Source organism: Cervus canadensis, chromosome 6 (genome assembly GCF_019320065.1).
Source record: "Cervus canadensis isolate Bull #8, Minnesota chromosome 6, ASM1932006v1, whole genome shotgun sequence".
NCBI lineage: Eukaryota > Metazoa > Chordata > Mammalia > Artiodactyla > Cervidae > Cervus > Cervus canadensis.
In genome coordinates this window covers 70,676,592-70,699,340 of record NC_057391.1, presented here as the reverse complement: position 1 = coordinate 70,699,340, position 22,749 = coordinate 70,676,592, and the positions used below count along the sequence as shown (strand labels likewise).

General features: G+C 38.3%; 1 protein-coding gene across 3 annotated transcripts in view; it reads left to right on the top strand.

The window, feature by feature from the left end:
* The window catches only part of PPP2R5E (protein phosphatase 2 regulatory subunit B'epsilon), a 149,577-nt gene that overhangs the window by 53,962 nt on the left and 72,866 nt on the right, over positions 1 to 22,749 (top strand). The gene's annotated exons all lie outside the window — the stretch shown is intronic.

The window sequence follows — 22,749 nt, the reverse complement described above, 5'->3', positions numbered from 1 at the left end:
AAAAGGGAAGCAAGAGGGCATCTCAGTGGAGTATAGAAGAATAGAAGGACAGTAGAAGAAGGACAAAGTTCTGGCACATTCTGATTTTGCCTGAGGCCTTTCTTGAGTCCTTTAGTTGTGCTCTGTCTGATATGGTGGCCACTACATGCATGGTACTATGCAACGCTTGAAATGAGGCTGATACAAATTGAGATGCTTTGGAAGTATAAAAATACACTGAATTTTGAAGACTTAGATATGAAAAAAGAATGCAAAATATCTCATTAACATTTTTACACTGATTACATGGTTAATGATAATATTTAGAAATTTTGGGTTAAAATGTCTTATTAAAATTAAAAGAAAGATTTGATACTTGTTAATAAGCATCTTAAAGTGAAGAGGTTGGATTTTTTGTTTGTTTGTTTTTTGATGTGTGTAAGTCACAAAACAGGTTCTAATACTTTACAGTCTAAATGGTTCACCTTGTTCTTTAATTTTCAGCTATTAGTGGACTCTTAGTTAAGTTTGTGTTAAATATATGGTCTTATTCATGAATGTCGTGAATGAGTAGTTTAGAGATTACTTTCTGACTGCTAATTATTAATGGACTTGAAATCAGTGGAACTTCTAGGAAAGGATGGAAACACAGTGACCACCAACAGTCTTACAATGACTTCTGTGTGCTCATTAGGAAAAATAATAGCATAATGAATGAACCGTCAGAATTGGCTTTCTGGTAATACATCAGTGTAGCTGGGCATCTAATGCCTCAGAACTAATCATCAAAGCTTGGTTATTACTTGGGTGAATAACTGAGTCTGTTGAGAAGTCACAGTATTTTATGTGATATTTGAACCAATTTTGGCAGGGATTTGAAACCCTTTAATTAAAGACTATATTACTTGTAAACTTTGGTGGAGGGAGAAGTGGACCTCTTGAAGCCTGTAAGACATGGATTTGAATGTGGTCCTTGTTACCTCTTATGTTGTAATTTTGAGCAAATTGTGCCTCTTTGGTGGAACTCAGGTTCCTCAGTTGCAAAATTAGTATCAAACTTAGCCTAACTCATAGTTTTGTTAGGATCACTAAATGAAGTATTGTATTTTAGGGAGGCCTTAAAATTCTTCTGAGTACTATACAAATATAAATTAATGTCAGTCCTCCTTTCAAATGCAAAGGCATTGTTTGAGAGTATTCTGACTCCAGCTTGTGTTTATGGTTTTAATTTTTTGTTTAGGTTCATCAGTGGCAAGTATAAGCTTTAAGTATCATGATCTTCTATTTTTTTGACCACTAATTGAAATGAAGGATGTCTGCATTTGTGTCTGGCTATGTAGGCATAAGTAATGGTAGCAGTGCTGTTTATGACACTATAGTTAAGCATTTGTCAGAGTTTCCACTGTAAACTTTATATTAGTTTTTTTTTTTTTCATTTTAGCTTGGCTTTCCTGTGGGGTGAAATTATAGAGGCCTGAGTGTTTTGGTTAGAAACTGTTTTTCTCTTTAAAATAGGGAGTGAATGCATACTATTAAAAACTTTTCCTGCACTTTGTTTTATTGTAAAGGTTTTAAAATACATGTATGTATTTTTCTTTCTATAATAATTAAAAATGTACTAGATATTTTCACTCTATATTCATAAGTAGCTTTTCTTTGTTGTTGTAGTTTTTCCACTTAAAATGATCACTGCCTTCATTGTATTATCCCAGTTAAAAGGATGTAAGTTGTTTTTATAAATTAATGATAAGGTCTAAGAACGATGTCTTGAACACCTGGATACTTATTCCAAATTAAGAAAAACTAAACTACTTACAATTTTAAAATTTCCTTTGACCTTCATCAGTAAAAATATTCATTGATTTTTGTTTTTTAAAAAATTTTTATTTATTTGGCTGTGCTCAGGTTTAGTTACGGCTTGTGGGATCTAGTTCCCTGACCAGGGATCAAACCTGGGCCCTCTATATTGGGAATGCAGAGTCGTAACCACTGGACCTCCAGGGAAAGTCATGATCTTTGTTTCAAATTTAAGTAGAGTGCAGTGTGTTAGGGACAGGCCAAGACTTAGAATACCCATTATAGTCACAGACCCTTTCATAATGGATGTCGTGTAGAACCTTGTGGTCTGGTCTCAAGATCATGCAATGAATACGCAGGCCTTTGATCCAGGCAGGAAGGAATCCAACCCAGAGGCTCTACCCAACAGATGAGAGTGACGTGTTGTACCTAAGTCAGAATCCCTGAGTTTGAACTTGGCACAGAGCAACTGAAGGCAGGAATAGAGGCTGAAAAAGTACCTATGGCTGATTCATGTTGATGTATGGCAGAAACCAACACAATATCGTAAAGCAGTTATCTCTCAGTTAAACATAAATAAATTGAAAAAAAGTTATGCTAATGGTGGGGCCACAGGGTAGGATTCCATAAATTCTTGCCGTTGTGTGGTCCTGCCTTTATTGTTGCTTTATTGAAATTACTCATCAAGGCCATCCCCAAATCTTGATGGACACGTGTCTGTCAGCAGCATCTGCTGCTTGTCCCCATTCTCCTTGGGGAAACATACTCTCCTTTGGCTTTTGTGACACTCTGGACATTTTCTTCCTAACTCTGGCTATTTTTTCTCATTATCTTTGCTGCTTCTTCCTTCTCTCCTACACTTACACGTTGGCTTTTTCAGGCTTCTGTACGTCACTTTCTGTACTCGCCGTAGGTGATCTCATCTGTTCGATTGACTTTAAGACCATTTATGTGCTGTTTGCGTCCACATTTCTATCTCCAGCTCTGACCTTACTTCAGATTTTGGTCTTGTATGTCCAGTTACTGACTGGACATCTTCAGGTTTATATGTCTCCTAAACACCTCTAATTAACACATTCTCAGTGGAATACTTGATTTCTCCCACCAAACTACTTCTCTTTTTTACTTGACGACTCCTCCATTCGCCCAGCTGTTCAAAGTAGACAACCAATACTCATCATTGATTCCTATCTCTCACTTTCAAGTCACCTTCATACCCTCCCCAAGGAACGGTTGCTGTCAGTATGTGCTTTTGATGCCACATTCAGTGTTTATCTCTAAGTCCACTTTGTCTCCAGTCATTATGGCAACTTCACAGCAGTAGGCTTTTATATACCAGTGGTCTGAACTGGTTTTCCAACTTCTCTTGCCCCTTTTCCATTCATTCAGCTCATAGTGCCCAGAGAAGTCTTTTGAAAAATAGAAATTGTATGCTGTGTCTCTCCCTCAGGCTTTAACATTGCCATGGGTTTTCACTGCATCTGGAATTAAAACCAAAGTCCTGACCTTCACCTTTTGCTCTTCTCTCTTCACCTTGGCTTTTTTCATGCAGTTTTCCTGACATTACTAATTAAAATTTAATGTTGAAGTCAATAGCATGTGGGTTAAAACTGCTGAGTTCCTAAGAGCTTGAATGGACTTGATTTTTTCCCCTCTTTCATCTTGTCTCTTTTCCTCTTGTTTCTTCTCTTAACTTGGTAAAAACCAAATCAAAACCAAATTACAACCGGCCTTGTCCCAGTTCCCAAGTTTTTGAGTTCATTGAGTATCTCTCAGACCTCTTTGGGAACTTGCTTTGTTTCATTAGCATCAGGAGAATTTCTTTAAGGCTACAGGGGTTTTTTCCACTTGTATGTCTGTAGTAAACTGTTGGCATTGGATGTGGCTTAGAAGTTCTGCTTATTGTTATTGGTGATCATCTTCTTGGTTCTCAGCTCCCTTACTGAGTTTTCCGCGTTGTCATTGAGTTTTCTTTATCTTGTTTCTAGCCACTTTATGGTTCCATTTTTAACCTTCTGTGCTTAGTTCATCACTTACAGTGTCATTGAGCTTGTTTATTTCTCTGACTTTCACTTTTATGGGAAAACTCTGGAATCTCTATTCTCTAGTTTAGCCTCGTGTTTCCAGTACCATCATGAATTTTTCCTCCCTTGCATGCCCTGGAGTTAATCTCACACTCCATTGTCCCCAACAATGACATACACGAGCTTCCTTTATAAACTAACCTCTCTAATGATTCCATTTTTACCACCAGTATTATCATTCTCTCAACCTGGAGACCTTAGTGATCTTTGACTATCTTTCCTTTGCATTACACATAGTATGACAAAAAATTCTTTTGACCCCTTTGTTCCTGTCTTTTAAATGTATCTCAGACTTTCCTCCATTCCTCGGTTGCCATCAGCATAGTATTGGCTGTCATAACTCCTCATGTTTGGTTATGGTGACAGTGTTTTTGCTAACCTTCCTTCACACCTTTCTGAAACACTGATTGTGTTTGCTCCTGCTCAACAGATCTCTGTTGTCACCTGCATGAAACTCAGATTACTGTGCATTTTTCAAGGCCATTTGAGGCCTGGTCTGTTCTGATTCTTCACTCTGGTTTCCTACTCTTCCCAGTCAACTATGTCCGCATCCAGTCAGTTGTACACTGTTGTTGTTCAGTCGCTTTGTCCTGTCTGACCCCGCAACCCCATGGACTGCAGCATGTCAGGCTTCCCTGACCTTTATTGATTCTGAGTTTGCTCAAACTCATGTCCATTGAGTTGGTGATATATGCCATTCAACCATCTCATCCTCTGTCTCCTCCTTCTCCTTTTGCCTTCAGTCTTTCCCAGAGTTAGGGTCTTTTCCAGTGAGTAGGCTCTTTGTATCTGGTGGCCAAAGTATTGGTGCTTCAGCTTCAGCATCAGTCCTTCCACTGAATATTCAGGGTTGATTTCCTTTAGGGTTGACTAGTTTGATCTCCTTGCTATCTAAGGGTCTCTCAAGAGTCTTCTGCAGCACCAGTTCAAAAACATAAATTCTTCAGTGCTCAGCCTTCTTTATGGTCCAACTCTCACATCTGTACATGACTACTGGAAAAGCCATAGCTTGGGCTGTATGGACCTTTGTCAGCAAAGTGATATCTTTGCTTTTTAATATCTGTCAAGGCTTGCCATAGCTTTTCTTCCAAGGAGCAAGCATCTTTTAATTTCATGACTGCAGTCACTGTCTGCAGTTATTTTGGAGCCCAAGAAAATAAAGTCTGTCACCCTTTTCCATTTTTTTCCGCATTCATTTGCCATGAAGTGTTGGGACCGGATGCTCTGATCTTTGTTTTTTGAATGTTGAGTTTTAAGTCAGCTTTTTCACTCGCTTCTTTCACCTTCATCAAGAGGCCCTTTGGTTCCTCTTCACTTTCTGCCTTTAGGGTAGTATTATCTGTATTGCTAAGGTTATTCATACTTTTGGCATTCTCGATTCCAGCTTGAGCTTCATCCAGCCTAGCATTTTGCATGATGTACTCTGCATATAAGTTAAATAAGCAAGGTGGCAGGTAGGGTAGTTTGGTATTCCTGTCCCTTTAAGAATTTTCCACAGTCATGAGCATCTTCTTATATTTCCCATATAACGTGCTTGATCTTAACCACTGTATCCTGCTTGCCTGAAATGTCTTCTTCCCCTTCCTTTGTTTTCTCCTTGCCCCATTCATGGTTCCCTTAAGTTCCATTGCCCTCAATCTGCCGGATGTCTTCTTGACCTTAGGCCCTGCCAATGGTAACAAAGGATTGAACACTCAATTTGACTCATCTTATCAAAACATATGAAGAATCAACAAATGTCAGGTGTTCCAGAACAAAATGCAACAGCTAAACCTCTGTGTCCTTACATTTCCTTGAAAAGTAAATTAAATCCAAACAGAAAGAAAGTTGAAATCTTAAAGGTAGAGCAGCTCAGGTGCAAAGGAGGATGTTGGAAGGCCAGAGAAGACTTCTAGTAATCATTTGAGAGACTTAACACCAACATAAAGGGGTCCTTTAAATTTTAATAGAAATAACAGTCCAGCTAGAGAATCTGTATAACTCCTGGTACTTGCATTTTGTTTGGTCCAAGTGGAGGTAGATCACTGAACTTGTGCCTTTGTAGACACTATATTAAAGAATCTATTAAGAGGATTAACCTTTTCAGGTTGTCCCTCTAGCGCCGTGGTCACCAACCTTTTTGGCACCTGGGATCAATTTTGTGGAAGACTATTTTTCAATGGATTAGCGGAGTTGGCAGGGTGGGGGGATAATTTCAGTATGATTCAAGTATACATTTTTGTGCACTTTAAAAAATATTTATTTATTTGTCTGCCCAAGGTCTTAGTTGCAGCATTCAGGATTGTCGATCTTCATTGTGACATGCCAGATCTTCAGTTGTGGCATGTGAGATCTAGTTCCCAGACCGGGGATTGAACTCCAGGATCCTGGATTGGAAGTGTGAAGTCTTAGCCACTAGACCACCAGAGACGTTCCTATTGTGCACTTTATTTCTATTATTATTTTATCAGATCAACCTTAGATCCTCAGGCATTAGATCCCGGAGGTTGGGGACCCCTGCTTTAGTTTATGTTGTATGTATGAGATGAAAAAACAAAAGTGGTTATTGATAAGCCAACTCATATTACTCTCTGGCAGAGGTGATAGAGTGTTCAGGTGCCAGATTGTTTGAGTCTAAGGCTCAGCAGGGCTCCTTTCCAGCTGTGTGACCAAGTGCAAATTAGTAAATCTCTCTGAGACTGAGTTTCCTGTATGTAAAATGAGGATGATAATGCCTCCTGCACAATATTACAGAAAGGATTAAATGAGTTAGTACATGTAAACTGCTTAGAGTAGTGACTGTCTTAGAGTAAGTGCTTACTAAGTTTTTGCTATTGTTATGTATACATGATATGGCTGGGAAATGGTGACTCATTGAAGATTTTCAGAAAGAACTATTTATTGTGAAACAGGAAATGGCTCTTGAGAGTGTTTCTTTTTTTTTCATACCTGACCTGTCCTTGGTGACTCTTGTTTATTTTGATTTATTCATTCATGAACAAGTATTTTTTGACATTGTTTATAGTGTTGTGGATCCTAAAAGGGCAGATTGTCTCTAGGAGATTATGGTATTTTCAGTAGAACGTGGATTCTGAAAAATACTCTCATGAGGGGTGTGAATGAGGTTCTTCTGGCCCATCTGCATCTGTGAACCAGCCATACAGATAAAGCATCTGGTTTCATCGGAAGCTGGAAACATACACATTTTAGCATGTGCTTTCTCTTCTCACAGAGAATCTGGTGCATATTTTCCCCAGTTTACGTAATATGAGAGTTTCTGAACTCTGGATGAATGTCATTCAAAACTGCTGAGCTTGCTGCATGTTAAACCCTTTCAAAGAGACATTATCCTTTGCTTGCAGTGCTTGGTAACTCTTAAGACTTGGGACTTCAGGAGGAGCAATGGCTCAGGAGCAATGACTCAAGCTGTTGCCTGGTTAACTTTTTGAACTTGGGGTGCACTAATAATATAAATGAACAATGTGATTTGTTTGAACTTCAGAATAGATATTTCATCTTTTTAAGACTGGGACACAGGTGAGAGAAGGGGGAATTGGGTGAAGGCAGTCAAATGATACACACAATTACAAGATAAGTAAGTACTAGGAATATAATATACACATGATAAATATAATGAACACTATATATGTTATGGGCTTCCCTGATGACTCAGACAGTAAAGAATCCACCTGCAATGTAGGAGACCTGGTTTTAATCCCTGGGCTGGGAAGAAGGGATTGGTTACCCTCTCCAGTATTCTTGCCTGGAGAATTCCATGGACAAAGGAGCCTGGTGGGCAGCAGTCCATGGGGTTGCAAAGAGTTGGATGTGACTGAACAACTAACACACACACACGTTACATGTAAAAATTGTCAAGAGAGTCAATCCAAAGAGTTTTTGTTACGAGAAAATGTTTTTCTTTCACTAACTTTGTACCTGTGTGAGATGATGGATGTTCACTAAACTTATTGTGATAATCACTTCATGATGTATATAAATCAAATCATTATGCTGTGTACCTTCAGTTCATTTCAGTTCAGTTGCTCAGTTGTGTCCAATGTTTTGTGTCCCCGTGGACTGCAGCGCGCCAGGCTTCCCTGTCCATCACCAACTCCCGGAGCTTGCTCAGACTCAGGTCCATCAAGTCAATGATGCCACTCAATGACTATATACCTTAGACATGTCCAATTATATCTAAGTAAAACTGGAAGAAAAGAAACATATTTTCTCTTTTTATCAAGTTGTGCTTTTTTTGTTTTTTTCCTGCCCAAGATCTGTTGATAAGACTTGCCTTATGATGATGTGAGTAGTATAGATATAACTGGGGAGGATCGGGCTCCAAGTATCTTGCCCATTTTGTTTGAAATGTCCATTGTTAAAATTAGACCATCAAGTGAGGCCATTTTGTTATTATTTATGAAATCTTTGCAATAGTATAAATATGTTTCTTTATTGGTGTAAACCTGTTAGCCCTTTAGCATTCAGGGTAATCCACTATATTTTTCAGAGGATAAGGAAGATATTTGCGGGTGTGGAAAGGTCATGAGTGTGCAGTGTGATTATGCTAAAATATGGTCTGCCTCAGAGGTTGGAGATGGACTATAAAAGAAGAAGTAGAGGATGTGGAGAACAGATTCATTGCTCTGTTCTCCACATTCCTGCTGCCACATGTATCTGTTCAAATTAGTGTCAAAGAAGGATTCCGTTTTAATGTAAAATTTTTGTACCTTTTGGTTCTGTACAATGAAACTGCTTTTACATCATGGTTATTGGCCTATATTAATGAAACTGAATAGCTTGCAGCCTCAGGTTTCTTGTCTGTAAAATGGGACTATTAACGCCTGCCTTTCAGGATTTTTGCAAGGTTTCAATGAGAGAACTCATGGAAGGATCCTGGCTGGAATATTTTAGGTCCTGGCTGAATGCTTTTTACTTTTCTGTCTCTTAGTCAGTGAAATTTAGGTACTTAATTGCATTGTTCTTAGATTTTTTAACTCTTGTTTACACATATTAATTTTGCTTCCCACCAGGCTGAATTTCTTTGAGGACAAGCATCATTTCTTTTTTATTCTCTGTAGTTTATGTTCCTATAGTATCTTGTACCTTTTCTTCATCGTGCAACCTGTCTTATATTTATTTACATGACTGTTTAGTTAGATTTTCTTCCTTTTTGCGCCATAAGCTTCTTGAAGGGTAGAATGTTGTTTGATCTTGCTCAGAAATGTGTACTTAAGGCCTGAACTAGTGCCTGGCATGTAAAAAGTGTTCTGTAAATATTTGTGGAATGAATGAATGAATGAATGATTGATTATTAAATTAAACATACTAGATTCTAAGCCAGTTCTGTTCTGGGAAGGCTGAAACTGCCTATCATATTCCTTCCAGACTTAGCCTGAAGCCTTGTAGGAGGCTATAAAAAGTTTGCAGAATTTTAACTAACACCTTAGATCTTTAAATAACAGAGTATGTGGAAAAGAAAAAAGGTTTATGAGGTACTTTGAAGTGGTTCAGTACTTAATGTTATTTTTGTGGGAGGTCAGTAATGTTTGTTATAAACATGTTATTGTAAAGAACTCTAAGTATAAATTACTGTTATTGCTTTTAGCTAATATTTATAAGTATTAACATCTGTGAGTACTAATGTTATTTTAAAACTCAGGCTGGGAGAACAACACTGTGCACCATTGTTTCTTTTTCTTTCCTTTGCGAACCTGATTGTTTGGGGATGTGTGAGAACTGGGTGTGTCCCAGTCTGGGCAGTGCTCCTCCAGATGGTTGTATTTCTCATAATTGCTTGATTTTCTATCCCTGATGCTCTGTTAGGCTCTCAAACATTCAATCAGACGCTGACTGTCTTCACCCTCCAGGATTGTGACACACTGCTGAAACATGTCCTGACAGATGAATCATTTCATGTATTGAGTTGAGTCAGCATCGTCACCTTCCTTCTAATCAAATTACAATTTTATTTTGAAGTAATCTCACTGGATATTAGTAGATCAAAAGCTCAGTATTATATTCTACAAATATGGCTTGCACAATTAGACACTTAAACACACTCATATGCAGAAGGGGAGGGAAGAAATCCTCTATGTATCATCAATTTATGTTTTTCATTTGTTAGGTATTTCTTAAAAAGCTGATATTTTGGAACATTTTCCATGTGTCAGGCATTGTGTGAAACATTCTATGTATTATCTCATGAAATGCTTGAGCTCTCACTGGGACAGAGCTACTATTCTTAGATTCATTTTGCAAAGGATTTTAAGGTTCAGCAGTGCTTTTTAGCAATAGCAATGTAGCAGCTAAAGTTTATTGAGCACCTAAAGTGTTCCAGACATTGTTCTATGTGTTTTTATTTTTATTCACTCACTTAATCCTTAAGTCAATCATATGAGGTAGTTACTACTCTTAAGCTAGTGGAGGTAATAGAATTCCAGCTGAGCTATTTCTAATCATAAAAGATGATGCTCTTAAAGTGCTGCACTCCATATGCTGGCAAATTTGGAAAACTCAGCTGTGGCCACAGGACTGGAAAAGGTCAGTTTTTATTCCAGTCTCAAAGACAGGCAATGCCAAAGAATGTTTGGCACAATTGCACTCATTTCACATGCTAGCAAGGTTATGCTTAAAATCCTCCAAGCTAGGCTTCAGTAGTACGTGAACTGAGAAATTCCAGATGTTCAAGCTGGATTTAGAAAATGCAGAGGAACCAGAGATCAAATTGCCAACATCTGTTGGATCATAGAAAAAGCAACAGAATTTCAGAAAATCATCTACTTGTGCTTCATTGACTATGATAAAGCTTTTGACTCTGTGGATCACAGCAAACTGTGGAAAATTCTTAAAGAGATGGGGATACCAGATGGAAACACTGTATCTGCCTCCTGAGAAACCTGTGTGCAGGTCAAGAAATAACAGAACCGGACATGGAACAATGGACTGGTTTAAAATTGGGAAAGTAGTACATCAAGGCTGTATATTGTCAGCCTGCTTATTTAACTTCTCTGCAGAGTACATCAGTGTGAAATGCCAGGCTGGATGAATCACAGTCTCGCATCAAAATTGCCAGGAGAAATATCAACAACTTCAGATATACAGATGATACTACCCTAGTGACAGAAAGTAAAGAGGAACTAAAGAGCCTCTTGATGAAGGTAAAAGAAGAGAGTGAAAAAGCTGGCTTGAAATTCAGCGTTCAGAAAACAAAGATCATGGCATCCAGTCCCATTACTTCATGGCAAGTAGAGGGGTAAACAATTGAAACAGTGACGGACTTTATTTTTTTGGGCTCCAAAATCACTGCGGCCGGTGACTGCAGCCATGAAATTAAAAGATGCTTGCTTCTTGGAATAAAAGCTATGAGAAACCTTGACAGCGTATTAAAAAACAGAGACATCACTTTGCTGAGAAAGGTCTTTCTAGAAATGCTATGGTTTTTTTCCAGTAGTCATGTAAGGATATGAGAGTGGGACCATGAGGAAGGCTGAGCACTGAGGAATTGATACTTTCAAGCTGTGGTGCTGGAGAAGACTTCTTGAGAGTCCCTTGGACAGCAAGGAGATCAAATCATTCAGTCCTAAGGAAATCAACCCTGAATATTCATTGGAAGGACTGATGCTGAAGCTGAAGCGCCAATACTTTGGCCACGTGGTGCAAAGAACTGACTCATTTGAAAAGACCCTGATGCTAGGAAAGATTGAAGGCAGGAGGAGAAGGGGACAGCAGAGGATAAGATGGTTGGATGGCATCATCAACTCGATGGACTTGAGTTTGAGCAACCTCTGGGAGATGGTGAAGGACAGGAAAGCCTGGTGTACTGCAGTCTATGGGGTTGCGGAGTCAGACAGAACTTAGCACCTGAACAACAATAACTGCTTTTAAGGGATTTCCCTAGTGGCTCAGTGGTAAAGAATCCACTTGCCAAAGCAGGAGATGTGGATTTGATCCCTGGGTGGGAAAGATCTCCTGGAGAAGGAAATGGCTACCCGCTCCAGTATTTTTGCCTGGGGAATCCCATGGACTGAAGAGTCTGGTGGGCCACATGCTGTGGGTTTGCAAGAGTTGGACATGACTTAGTGACTAAACAACAACTATTATGCCCTCATTACTGAGGGAATCGATACACTGAGTCTCACCTCTGATTCTCTGGCTAGGAAGTGGCAAGGACAGGCTTGGAATCCAGCAGTCTGATTTTGTAGTCCGTTGCCTTAACTGTCACCCAAACTGACAAACTGGCAAAGTGCTCCAAACTGACAAGCGGCAGACAGTGGAGTCTGCTTAGAGCCCAGACCCCTGACTTCAGAGCGTGGAACCCGCAGAATAATCTCAGCCATCTGGTATAGTGAATGCAGAAAGTTTCCACTTGTGCTGAAGGAAATCAGTTTAATTTGAAATTGTAAACATTTGTGTAATGTTCCTTCAGAATTATAACTGACAGACTTTTGAGATAGTAGACTTAAGTGTCCAGTTTAGTGTTTATCACTCTTATTAACCCCAGATCTTATTTCTCACATTTGGTCTGCCTTCTTAAGTGGAAGATACAATTATAGAATATGTTTCCAAAAAGTTGTTTTTAGTATAACTGAAGAGAAAATATTTGTACTACCCAGTGACATTAGCCAAGCCCTAGAGTACTGCTTTGGTTGTAGAATGCTGAATTATATCTCGATTCAGTAAAAACACTTGTGCTTAGAGTTGCATCATTAGCATGCTTATCTTTAGGTTTCAGTGACTCTTCCTACCTTTGGTGACAGATTTTTGTGGCCAGGAAGTCAGTAGCAAAGAAGGGAGTTATGTTGTAAATATCCTCGTTCTAATTGATATATCTTACCGTTCAGTGTTTTAAAAATGCTTCTCTGCTCTGAAGCTGTTACGCTTTGCAGATTCATTCTGTGTCTTTACAAAATCTTTGTATTACTGTTTTCTAAGTTTCCATTTTGGAATCATGCACTCACAGTTGTATTTATACATACATATGTACATGATACATGAATACATATGTGTAAGTTCCTGTTTGTTCTTTTATACTTAACTACTGTTTTTATACATAATAGGAAATAAGTTTTCAAAATTGACTTCATTTTTCTCAGTATGGTGTTTCAAATTTGAATTTTGCATTTCATCAAACCTTATATGTATATGGGCTTTACATTTATCTTCAATTTCTATTCATTAAGTAATATGCTTTGCATGAAGTATAGGCACATTCCACAATTAGTGAGGTGTACTGCCTGCCATCGCTGGATTTTATTGTCCAGATTATGACTTTAATTATACATATAGGCCCTTTGTTACTGTTGGGATTAGAGGTCATTTCACTGTACTCAGTCCTGTGTCACTCTCAGGAGCTTAAGGTCTCATATTTAAAACTCCCAGCTGAGGTTCAGAAATAGCATCTCTAAGCTGGCATTGCAACACTGGATTGACTCTTTTTTTGTATTTTAAATCTTTTTTTTTTCTTTTTTTAAAGTTTAATGATGTCTTTGGTGTCAGCTCTAAGTTGTGAAATAGAGGTAGTGGTGGGTAAATAGCAGACATGGGCTTAATTGATATTAATATGATGTCTATCTATTTAATTTGTTTTTAACTTCATATCATACCGTTAAAATAGCTAAGGTTCATCTCATTCTGAACTGATTCCCACTGATGTTAATCCTCAAAACAAATGGAAAGTAGATAGGCCATTTTTTATCCCTTGTAGAAGTAATCCCTGGGGAAGAGGTGGGGTTAGTGGTGCTCAATTAACTGAATCCTTGAAAGTAATGCATTTTTTTTTCTTTTGGTGGGGGAGGGTCAGTTGAAGGGTAAGTGCTTGTTGAAAAAACCTGTAATCCCATTAATTTATTTCTTACCTTATAATCATGGAATAAGTGAAAATAGTCTTTTAGAAGATTTTTGTTGCTCATATATTTGAACCTGGCTGAAATTTGGGCATCAACAATGCTGACTCTTGGACATATCCCGGAAATTTGTTCTATTAGTTACTTTTTATCAGAGTAAGATTTTCATAATTTACTCCTTGTCTTAAAATCCAAATGTAGAAGAGAAGACAAATTATCATTATCTTAGGGTTTTAAAGAGATGGCCTTTGTTTAATTGAAGTTTGATATTATTAGAATAAAATTTCAAAAATTAATGTTTCTGAAAACACTTCAGAATGTATTTTGTATATGTTTTTAAAATACTAATGAAGATGTGCTGAAAAAGCAAATGTAAACCTTTCTATACAGAAAACAGTTTTAATAGGATTTAAAATAGCGAATTTATTCAATACCATATGCTGTAGATACGATATTTGTGAAGTAAATGGTAACTTTTTGAAAGTGCTTTTGGAAGGGACTTAACAGCCTACAGAACACTTAATTCATTTACTCCTCGCTGCACCCTGTGCAGTACATTTTACAGATAGGGAGACTAATGCTCAGAAAGTAAGTGGCTCGTCCAGTGTCTCTTATTAAACTGTAAAAGTGTGATTCCACTTCAGAACTGGAAGCCTTGTGTGCAGGCTCAGTGGTGTCTGACTCTTTGTGACCCCATGGACTGTGCCCACCAGGCTCCTCTGTCCATGGGATTCTCCAGGCAAGGATACTGGAGTGGGTTGCCATTTCCTACTCCAGGGATTGGAGTCAAGGCCAAAGTCCTTGCTGTGGTTTTCAAGGCCTGACATGATCTCCTGCAGCCCCTCGTCCCTTACTCTTCTGACCAATCACCCCACTTTGCGCTCAGGCTCCAGCCTTGTTTGCCTCTTTGCTGATACTCAGATTCATCTGCATGCCCTCCTGCCATGACCCCTGGATTTATTGTCCCTGTGCTCATGCACTTGCCCTTCAGACACTCTCTGATTACCTTATCTTCAAGTATTTGCTGAAAATCCATCTTACAGGTGGCTTAGACGGTAAATAATCTGCCTGCAATGTGCAATACCTGGGTTCAATCCCTGGGTTGGAAAGATCTCCTGGAGGAGGGCATGGCAGCCCACTCCAGTATTCTTGCCTCATTCTGTTTGATTTTAAAAGTCAACCTGTATTTTTTTTTTTTTTTGAAGAAAGTGTTAGAAAGTGAGACATAATCTTTTTATATAGTAATAGGGGCAGATGGTTCAAAGAACTTAGGTTTTTGTCAAGTAAGCTGCACTTTTTTAAAACATTCATAAATATTGTGTCATTAAAAACCAACCTAGTTTTAAAATTTTATTTATTTCTAGTTTTCTTGAGATATAATTGATCTATAACACTGTATAAGTTTAAGGTGTACGTTATGTTGATTTTCTATGCTTATATTTTGCAAAGTGATTACCACCGTGGTGTTAGCTAACACCTCCATCTGGTCACATAATTCTATTTCTTTTTTGTGGTGAGAACATTTAAAATCTGTTCTTTTAGCAGCTTTCAGGTATATAATGTAGCCTTATTTACTATTATACCATGCTGTGCATCAGATCCCCAAAACCTGTTTATCTTATAACTAGAAGTTAATACTCTTTGACCATCATCTCTCCATTTCCTCCACCCCTCCACCTCTGGTAACCACCGTTCTAGTTTCTGTTTCTTTGAGTTTGACTTTTTTAGATTTCACATATAAGTGGTAACCTCCAATATGTCTTTTTCTGTCTGACTTATTATACTTACTCCATCTTAGTTTTAAAATTTGCATTTTGTGACTTGATATTATTAAAATATTAGGAAATAATTTATTCTATTAAATATATTAAACTTTTTCCTCTTCAGTATAATTTTTTTTCTAGAGGAATAAAGCTGTAATTTACCATTGAAAGTAGAGGAAAATAAGATTTGGTTTATAAAGTCAACCTGCATTTATTATGTACCTACTATGTTCCAGAAACTTCTTTTGGGGGCCGTTAAAAGAGGAACAAGACACATGATTCATTGGCTTAAAAAAAAAAAAGTGGTCCTAATGTAATGTGGCAAGTCCTTCAGTGGAGTTATATATAAGGTTTTATGGGGGTTTTATGTTACGGGATTTCAGGACTTCTTGGCTGCTCTAAAGTGAGATGGTCCTATAACCCGTGCAGGGTGTATGATTATCTTCTAAGTGTTTACAGCCGTCTAAATACAGTTGGAATTAGTACTGTCATTACGGCTGAGACTGTTATCCACACTCCTAGAGAAATGTTGAAACAAAGAAGTGATGTGGCCCAGAGGTTCCCAAATGCAGGAGACCAGTGGAAGAGTTGTTGCTGGTACTGGGCAAGATGAAAAATAAGTAGAAGGGAAAGAAGATTGAGAGAGAGTACATGACTGTGTGTGTATGTGCTCACACGTGTGTAGATGTGTATGCATGTGTGTACGTATGTGTGGAGAATTGCATGTGCTCACACGTGTGTAGATGTGTATGCATGTGTGTACGTATGTGTGGAGAATTGCCACCCTCCTTTTTAAGGAAGGATTATTTTTTATTCTAAGTTTGAGCTTTCTCTTCTTTTTCTATCCTTAACGGTCCTTTCATTTTAGGAAATTATAGTGGAAATAAGTGTTATCTAGTTATTATTTTAATGTCTTTTCCTGAAATAGAAGAAAGTCAACCTCTTTTTCTTAATAATTTTACTGGTAAAATCTTCAGAGGGAGACACTGTCAGGGATACTTTAGAACATTCTATAATTCTTGCAGTTCTTATTTTATTTTTTTAACGTAGCCCAGCATGCTTCAGGAATTCCTTTTATTTAAAAGGCCTTGGTTCCTATTTTCCTAGTCTCATCTCTGCAAATGGTAATGAACTGATAGTAGAGAGACTGGGTCAGTCAGAGGCTGTGGTGGCTTCTATCCTGCGAATAAGTTTGGTGGCAGAAAAGTAATCTACATCTGTAACTAGGAATTTTTAAATGTTTTATTTTTCTTGTCCTTACAAGTTATAGTGCCGGCCTTGGCATTAGAAGGTAAAGCATGAGGGAGAACTGTGAAAAATTGGAAGCATGTTTATTAGAAGTTTTGTATGTGTGGGTGCATGTGTGTGTTTCCCGTTTATTCTGATTAGAACACAGTGTTGAAACAATACGATAGCTCTGAGTCCTGTGGTTTTGGTGCTGAGGGCACTGTTCTGCATTAGTGGAGACCTCTGGCTATTGCTTATAAACTGGCATGTACATATTTGTCAGCTTTGGGGAAGGGATAACTGGAGAGATCCATGAAAGAGTAATAACACATGTTGATTGTCCAAATTAGGAAGAATAATTAATATATTATTATTTAAAACTTTATCCACCTGCCATTGTTCACTTATGTTAAAGTTTTAAAATGTGTAAATACTTGTAGAAAAGTCTATCAGATTTTCCTTTACTTTTAGATACTTTTCTTAAACAGATAACCAGTCACGATAGTTTATCCATTGCTCCGGTGGTGGTGGTGGTGGTAGTAGTGAATTGCTTTTCTTTATCCCAGTCATCGTCATCATTGCTCTTGGTGTGGGCACTGGATTAAGACTATCTGGGTTTGGATACTGGCTACAACCCTTAGTAGTGGGTGATATTGGGCAGGTGACCTAGCTGTCTAGGCTCTGTTTTTTGTTTTTTTTTTTAATCTGAAAAACTGGGATATTAATAGTGGCCACTCATAAGATATTCTAGGGATTAAATTGGATAATGTGTGTCAAGAGCTTAGTACAGCGCTTTGCAGTAGTGAATGTTCCTTATCATTGTCATCATTCTTTTAACCTTAAAATATCAATACTGGTCTTAACTGCCTTTCAGTTTGTTGTTTAATACTTAACACCTTGGTCTTCTTTTTATACTGTTTTTTATTGTTGTAGTAGTTCTATGTGACATGTTTTTGAATCTAAAAAAAGTGTGTGCTAATAATCACCAAAGTGTTTTTCGACCTTCCTAATAGGTTGTGAAGAGTTGTGAAAGCAGCCAACTCTAAATTCACATATTTATAGCCAGGGCCAAGAAGGAATACTTTCACTGTTGTAGGTGTTGCCAGGGACCTTCCTTTGGTTGAAAACCAAAAGTTTTCACTGTTAGCTTTAAATACACTGAGGGCAAATTTCAAAGGTGAAGGGGGTGAAAGAAGGATTTTAAAGTGGTTACTTTAAGAACAGTGGTCTTCAGCTGTGGCCACACACTGAAATCACACAAGACACTTTTATGAAATATAAATACCTTGTAGTGGAAGCATCATCAACAATAAACGTCTTTGGAGCCACTACTTGAAACACAGTAATAAAATAGTTGGAATGGTCAGATACTTAATACTTATTTTAGCTCACATCAGTTTCTTATTTGCTTATTTATCTGGGACTGTCTTGTGTTACCAACATGGTATGCTTGGGTTCAGTTTATAGGACATGAAGTCTAATTTTATTATTTGGTTCATTATAAGGATTTATAGTGGTCTTATTTTGATGAAATATTGTTGGCTATATCTGATTTTTTTTTTCAAGTATCAAAAGCAGTTCCTAATAGAAGCATAGTTCCATGAATAAAATAGGATTCTTTTTAGGTTTGTTTTTGAAGTAGGTATGACAAAAGTGGGGGCTTCCCTGGTGGCTCAGTAGTAAAGAATCTGCCTGCAGTGCAGGAGACCTGGGTTTGATCCCTGGGTTGGGAAGAAACCTGGAGAAGGAAATGGCAACCCACTCCAGTATTCTTGTCTGGAAAATCCCACGGGCAGAGGAACCTGGCAGGCTGCAGTCAACGCAGTCGCAAAGAGTCAGACACGACTGAGAGACCGTTACTTTAGGTCCTTAAACACATCTGCTAACATACCACACTTCAGTCTTCAATGCTCAGGCAAGCTCTTCTCACTGCTGTGAGACCAGTTTTCTGTAAATACATTCTCATATACCCATACGGATGCAATCCTGTGACTTTGTTGAAGTTTTGAAGGGTCATGTGTAAGGGACTCATAGCACACTTGGATGGGGATGTGTTTGCCGTGGGGAAGGTTCTAGAGGAGGAGGTGGGGGATCAGAGACCACAGTGACATGCTGAGTGCTTTCGGTTCTTTTTGTTGTTGTTGTTTGAGTCGGGGAAATGGATGTAAAAGGGCTACAGGAGGAATAGCTTAGGGTGTTTTCAGGTGAAAAGCATTGTTAATTTAGAATTTTTTTTCCCAGATCTTTTGAATGGACATAACTGATTATAAATATTATTCATTAGGAGCTCAAACAATGTTACTGCTTAACTTCCAGTAGAAACATGACCATTTTATGAAAATATTTATCTACATACATTTAAACAGCTTATGTGTAAATGCATTATCAGCCCACATCTCTTATTTTTTTTTCCTAAAAACCAATCTGCTTTCTTCCTGTGAGATCGTGGCTAATGAATTTAATGATGTGGGCTTTCTTTATTTACTCAGTTGGCGTATTTATTTGCAAGTTGCAGTGATTTTCAACAATTAAGTTTAACTGGAGTCCCAGAGTACCAAACCCAAAGGACATTGAGCTCATGTTTCATTTCTTCTGCCTTTGCTGCTTTCTTCTTTGCAAAGTCCAAAATTGAGTCAGGCCCTCAGAGAAGATGCGTTGATATTGGGTCCATGATTCTGTGTCCCAGACTTTAGAAGGGGTGGAATAATGTAAGCTCTTGATTAGGGAGGAAAGAGTGTTCTTCCAGTTATAAACAAATAATAAACATCCATCCCTTGAAATCATAATGAGGGTGAGTGGTGTGTGTGTGTCTGCATGCGTGTATTACATGTATAACTAAGTGTGTATAACACCCGTTGACTATTCTTTAGATATAAGGAGAATCTTTGGCTCTTAATCTGAACTTGCATCCTTTCTGTACTGTTGAATTCTGTGCCTGTTTTCCCATTACTTTGGGGCTTGTAACTTTTAAAATTCTTTGGGTATGAACACCTTGGAGGTGAGAGTAATCATTTCAACTTACTAATGAAAATTGATAGGAGGATGCTGAGAGATGGTGATAGAAAAAAAGCATGTGTGAGAAAATGACTAATGCTGAAAAGGAAAGATGAGGACACTACAGTTCGAAATGCAAGTGTCATGAAGATCGACCATTTAACTGGTCATTACATTATCTTCTTGGGTGAGGAACATATTCTGGAAATCAGCTTAAATTCTAAGAGTTGTTCCAGAATAGTGGAATCTGACCTTATGAAATCTTACCAAGCTAAGATCATTAGATCAGTTAACTCTTCCCTTCAAACAAATACTAACATTGGATGGATGGGTTGTTGTGCTAATGACCTTCATGGTATTATATAACCACTTACTGATTCTTCATTATTTATGGTTATGGTTTTATGGAATCCCTCTCCTGGGGGTAGGGACGGTCTGTGCAGGACGGAGGCTCCCATGGAAGAGGGACTACACAAGCGCCCACTGCCTGGCGTGCTTTGGGACTCTGCAGTGACCCTTAGTTTTTCTAGTTTACATTTATTTTGAAATGTCTATAATTTTTTTTTCTTCATCTAAGTTACTGAATGTTTCAATTCTCAGGTGGCTTGGATTTAGGAGGTGGGTAGTTTTGAGTTGCTAAAATCTAGTGTTACTGCGTGTAGCCAAAATGTACTGCTTGTCTGATTTCTTCTTTTTGTCATTTATGAGATTTTCTTTATGGGCTAGTACCTGATCCTTTTTTTACTCATGTTTCTTTAAAAAAGAATATTTGTATCTGCTCCTGGGACTGGTTCTGTAGACATTAATCTGACATCACTGGAACCGTCTGCACCACTCAGTGTTCCGTCTCTGATCCTGGCCGGTCCTCCCTTTTCACATTCTACTCTTACATCCTGCTGGAACTAGGGAAGATGAGGGCAAGGCGGGTGGGAGCAGCACCGCCGTGTGGGGCGGTCTGAGGGCCAAACGAGAGCCCTATGCTTGGACCATTGTGAGTTAGGGCATCCTTCAGCACAAATGAAAACACAATTTTTAAATATTGTTATAATGGGATTGGTTCTTTGAGGACACCATTCCCTTTTTTTCTTTGTCTTGACTCTCCTTTTTTTCTTCAGTCTTGATTATTTAAGTTCTTACATTTAGGGGAAGGAGGTTATTTTAGAGGAATTTAGTCTGTGATAAAGGATAAAACGTAGCTTGTTGCTGTGTGTGTTAATCTCTGGGAAAGGGCTGGCAGGGTTCAGCACCATACTTTATATTGAGGGCATGATGGAAATTAATTGGTTGTTTTCTTTCTGTGTTCTTCCTCTTTTCTCTTTGTGCATACCCTCTCTATGGAATATGGTATTACTCCCATGTTTCACTGAGTTTGATTGTTGCACAGAGTGAAGAGTTCAGGCTCTGGAGTCAGTTAGCTTGAGTTTGAATCCTTTCTCCACTGCTTATTAGCTCTAAGACTCTGCGTAGGTCACTGAATCTCTCTGTGTCTTGGTTTCCTCATCTGTTAAGTGGGAAATAGTACCTCTTGCATAGGGTTATTGTTGGGACTGAGTGAGATATAAAATATGTAAAGTGCTTAGAATATTACCCAGTATTTATGTCCAATAGTGGTCAATAAATGTGAGTTAATTATCATTATTGGGCAGTTGGATAGCCTGCTTCACATTTGTCTTTGACATTATAGCAATTTGGATTAAAAGAGAATACATTTCAGTTGTTTAAAATTAAGAAAGAGGACTAAATGTTAACTGCCTGCATTTTTTTAGATAGCCAAATGTGAATTATTTGAGTATCATTGCACTGACCACAAAGAATAATCATTGTTGTCACTGCTTAAATGATGATTTGCTTTTTGGAGGAAAAACTGTCATTTATACATGCTTTTATAATGCATGTGTGCTGAGTTAAGGAGTTTTCCTTGTACATGGTCTGGTTTTTAAGCTTTATCAAAATTACTGTATCAAAAATAGGATTCATTAAAATTTGTCCTAAAGACTTTAATACATTAATAAGCCTTTTCTTGTTCTCTGTGCAGCGTCAAAACTCCTCTTCCACTTTGAGGTGTGGGGTCTGATGTAGAACTTAGAAGACTTCAGTAATTAACCATGATGGTTATGTTCATGTAGTTAGCCATTGGTTAAGGATATATAGTCATGTTGATAAGCAGCCTTGTTAGTTTTTGTTTGTTTATGTAAACACCTGAAGGAGATAGCAATTAAAGAAAACACTTGGTTTGTGTGATTTAGTCCTTATAAAGCTTAGATGTTTTGAAAGTGATTAAGTTTAGGGGAATAGAATAAGACATCTCATGGCTTAATTCAAATTCTTTGACGTTACTAAATCAATATGTTAGACTTTTGGGGTAACTTTGGGGGGTGGTGGTGAGAGGGGCAACTGGTTGAGAATACTTTCTAAATATTTAACTTGTTTTTGCTGAGAATAGCAGTGGTGCTATATACCTTTAAAAATGATCAGCTATTTCTTCTTCCCTTATATCTGGTAGAGAAATGTGATACTTTCAGATACCGTTGTGCTTCACCTAAAGTTGACATCAGTTTTGGGGAGAATGATCCATGAGGTCCCGGGTCCATGGGCTGGCACTTGGGCTGTGGGTTGTGAGGAGGAGAGGGGGCTTGGAGAGGAGGAGCCAGGTGGATCCCGTGACTCGCAGTCTGGCCCTGTCTGCCCTCTGCTGGGGCTGCCGGTGACTGTGTAAGATGGGTGCTGTTAGCCTTTGCACTCACTCCGGGAATCAGGTGGCCCGTGCTGCAAGGCCATTGCAGTGCATTTCCTGGGAGATTGGCAGCTGGGGATGGTTGCAAGTGACTGGACAAACATGGTTCCAGTCCCTCTTGAATTGTAAAGAAGGGAGATGGGAGTGTGGTTAGAGACTTGGGTGCTGTGCCTGGCTTCACGACTCATTCATTGTGGGACCTCCATGATTGTCTCTAATTTTCTTTGTGAAAAATGGAGAATAGTAATAATGATGGCACCTGCTTACCTCAGAGAGTGTTCTGAGGATTATGAGTTAATCGCCTTGGATCGCAGCAGAAGTTCTCTTGTCATAATATCATTACCTTTCCA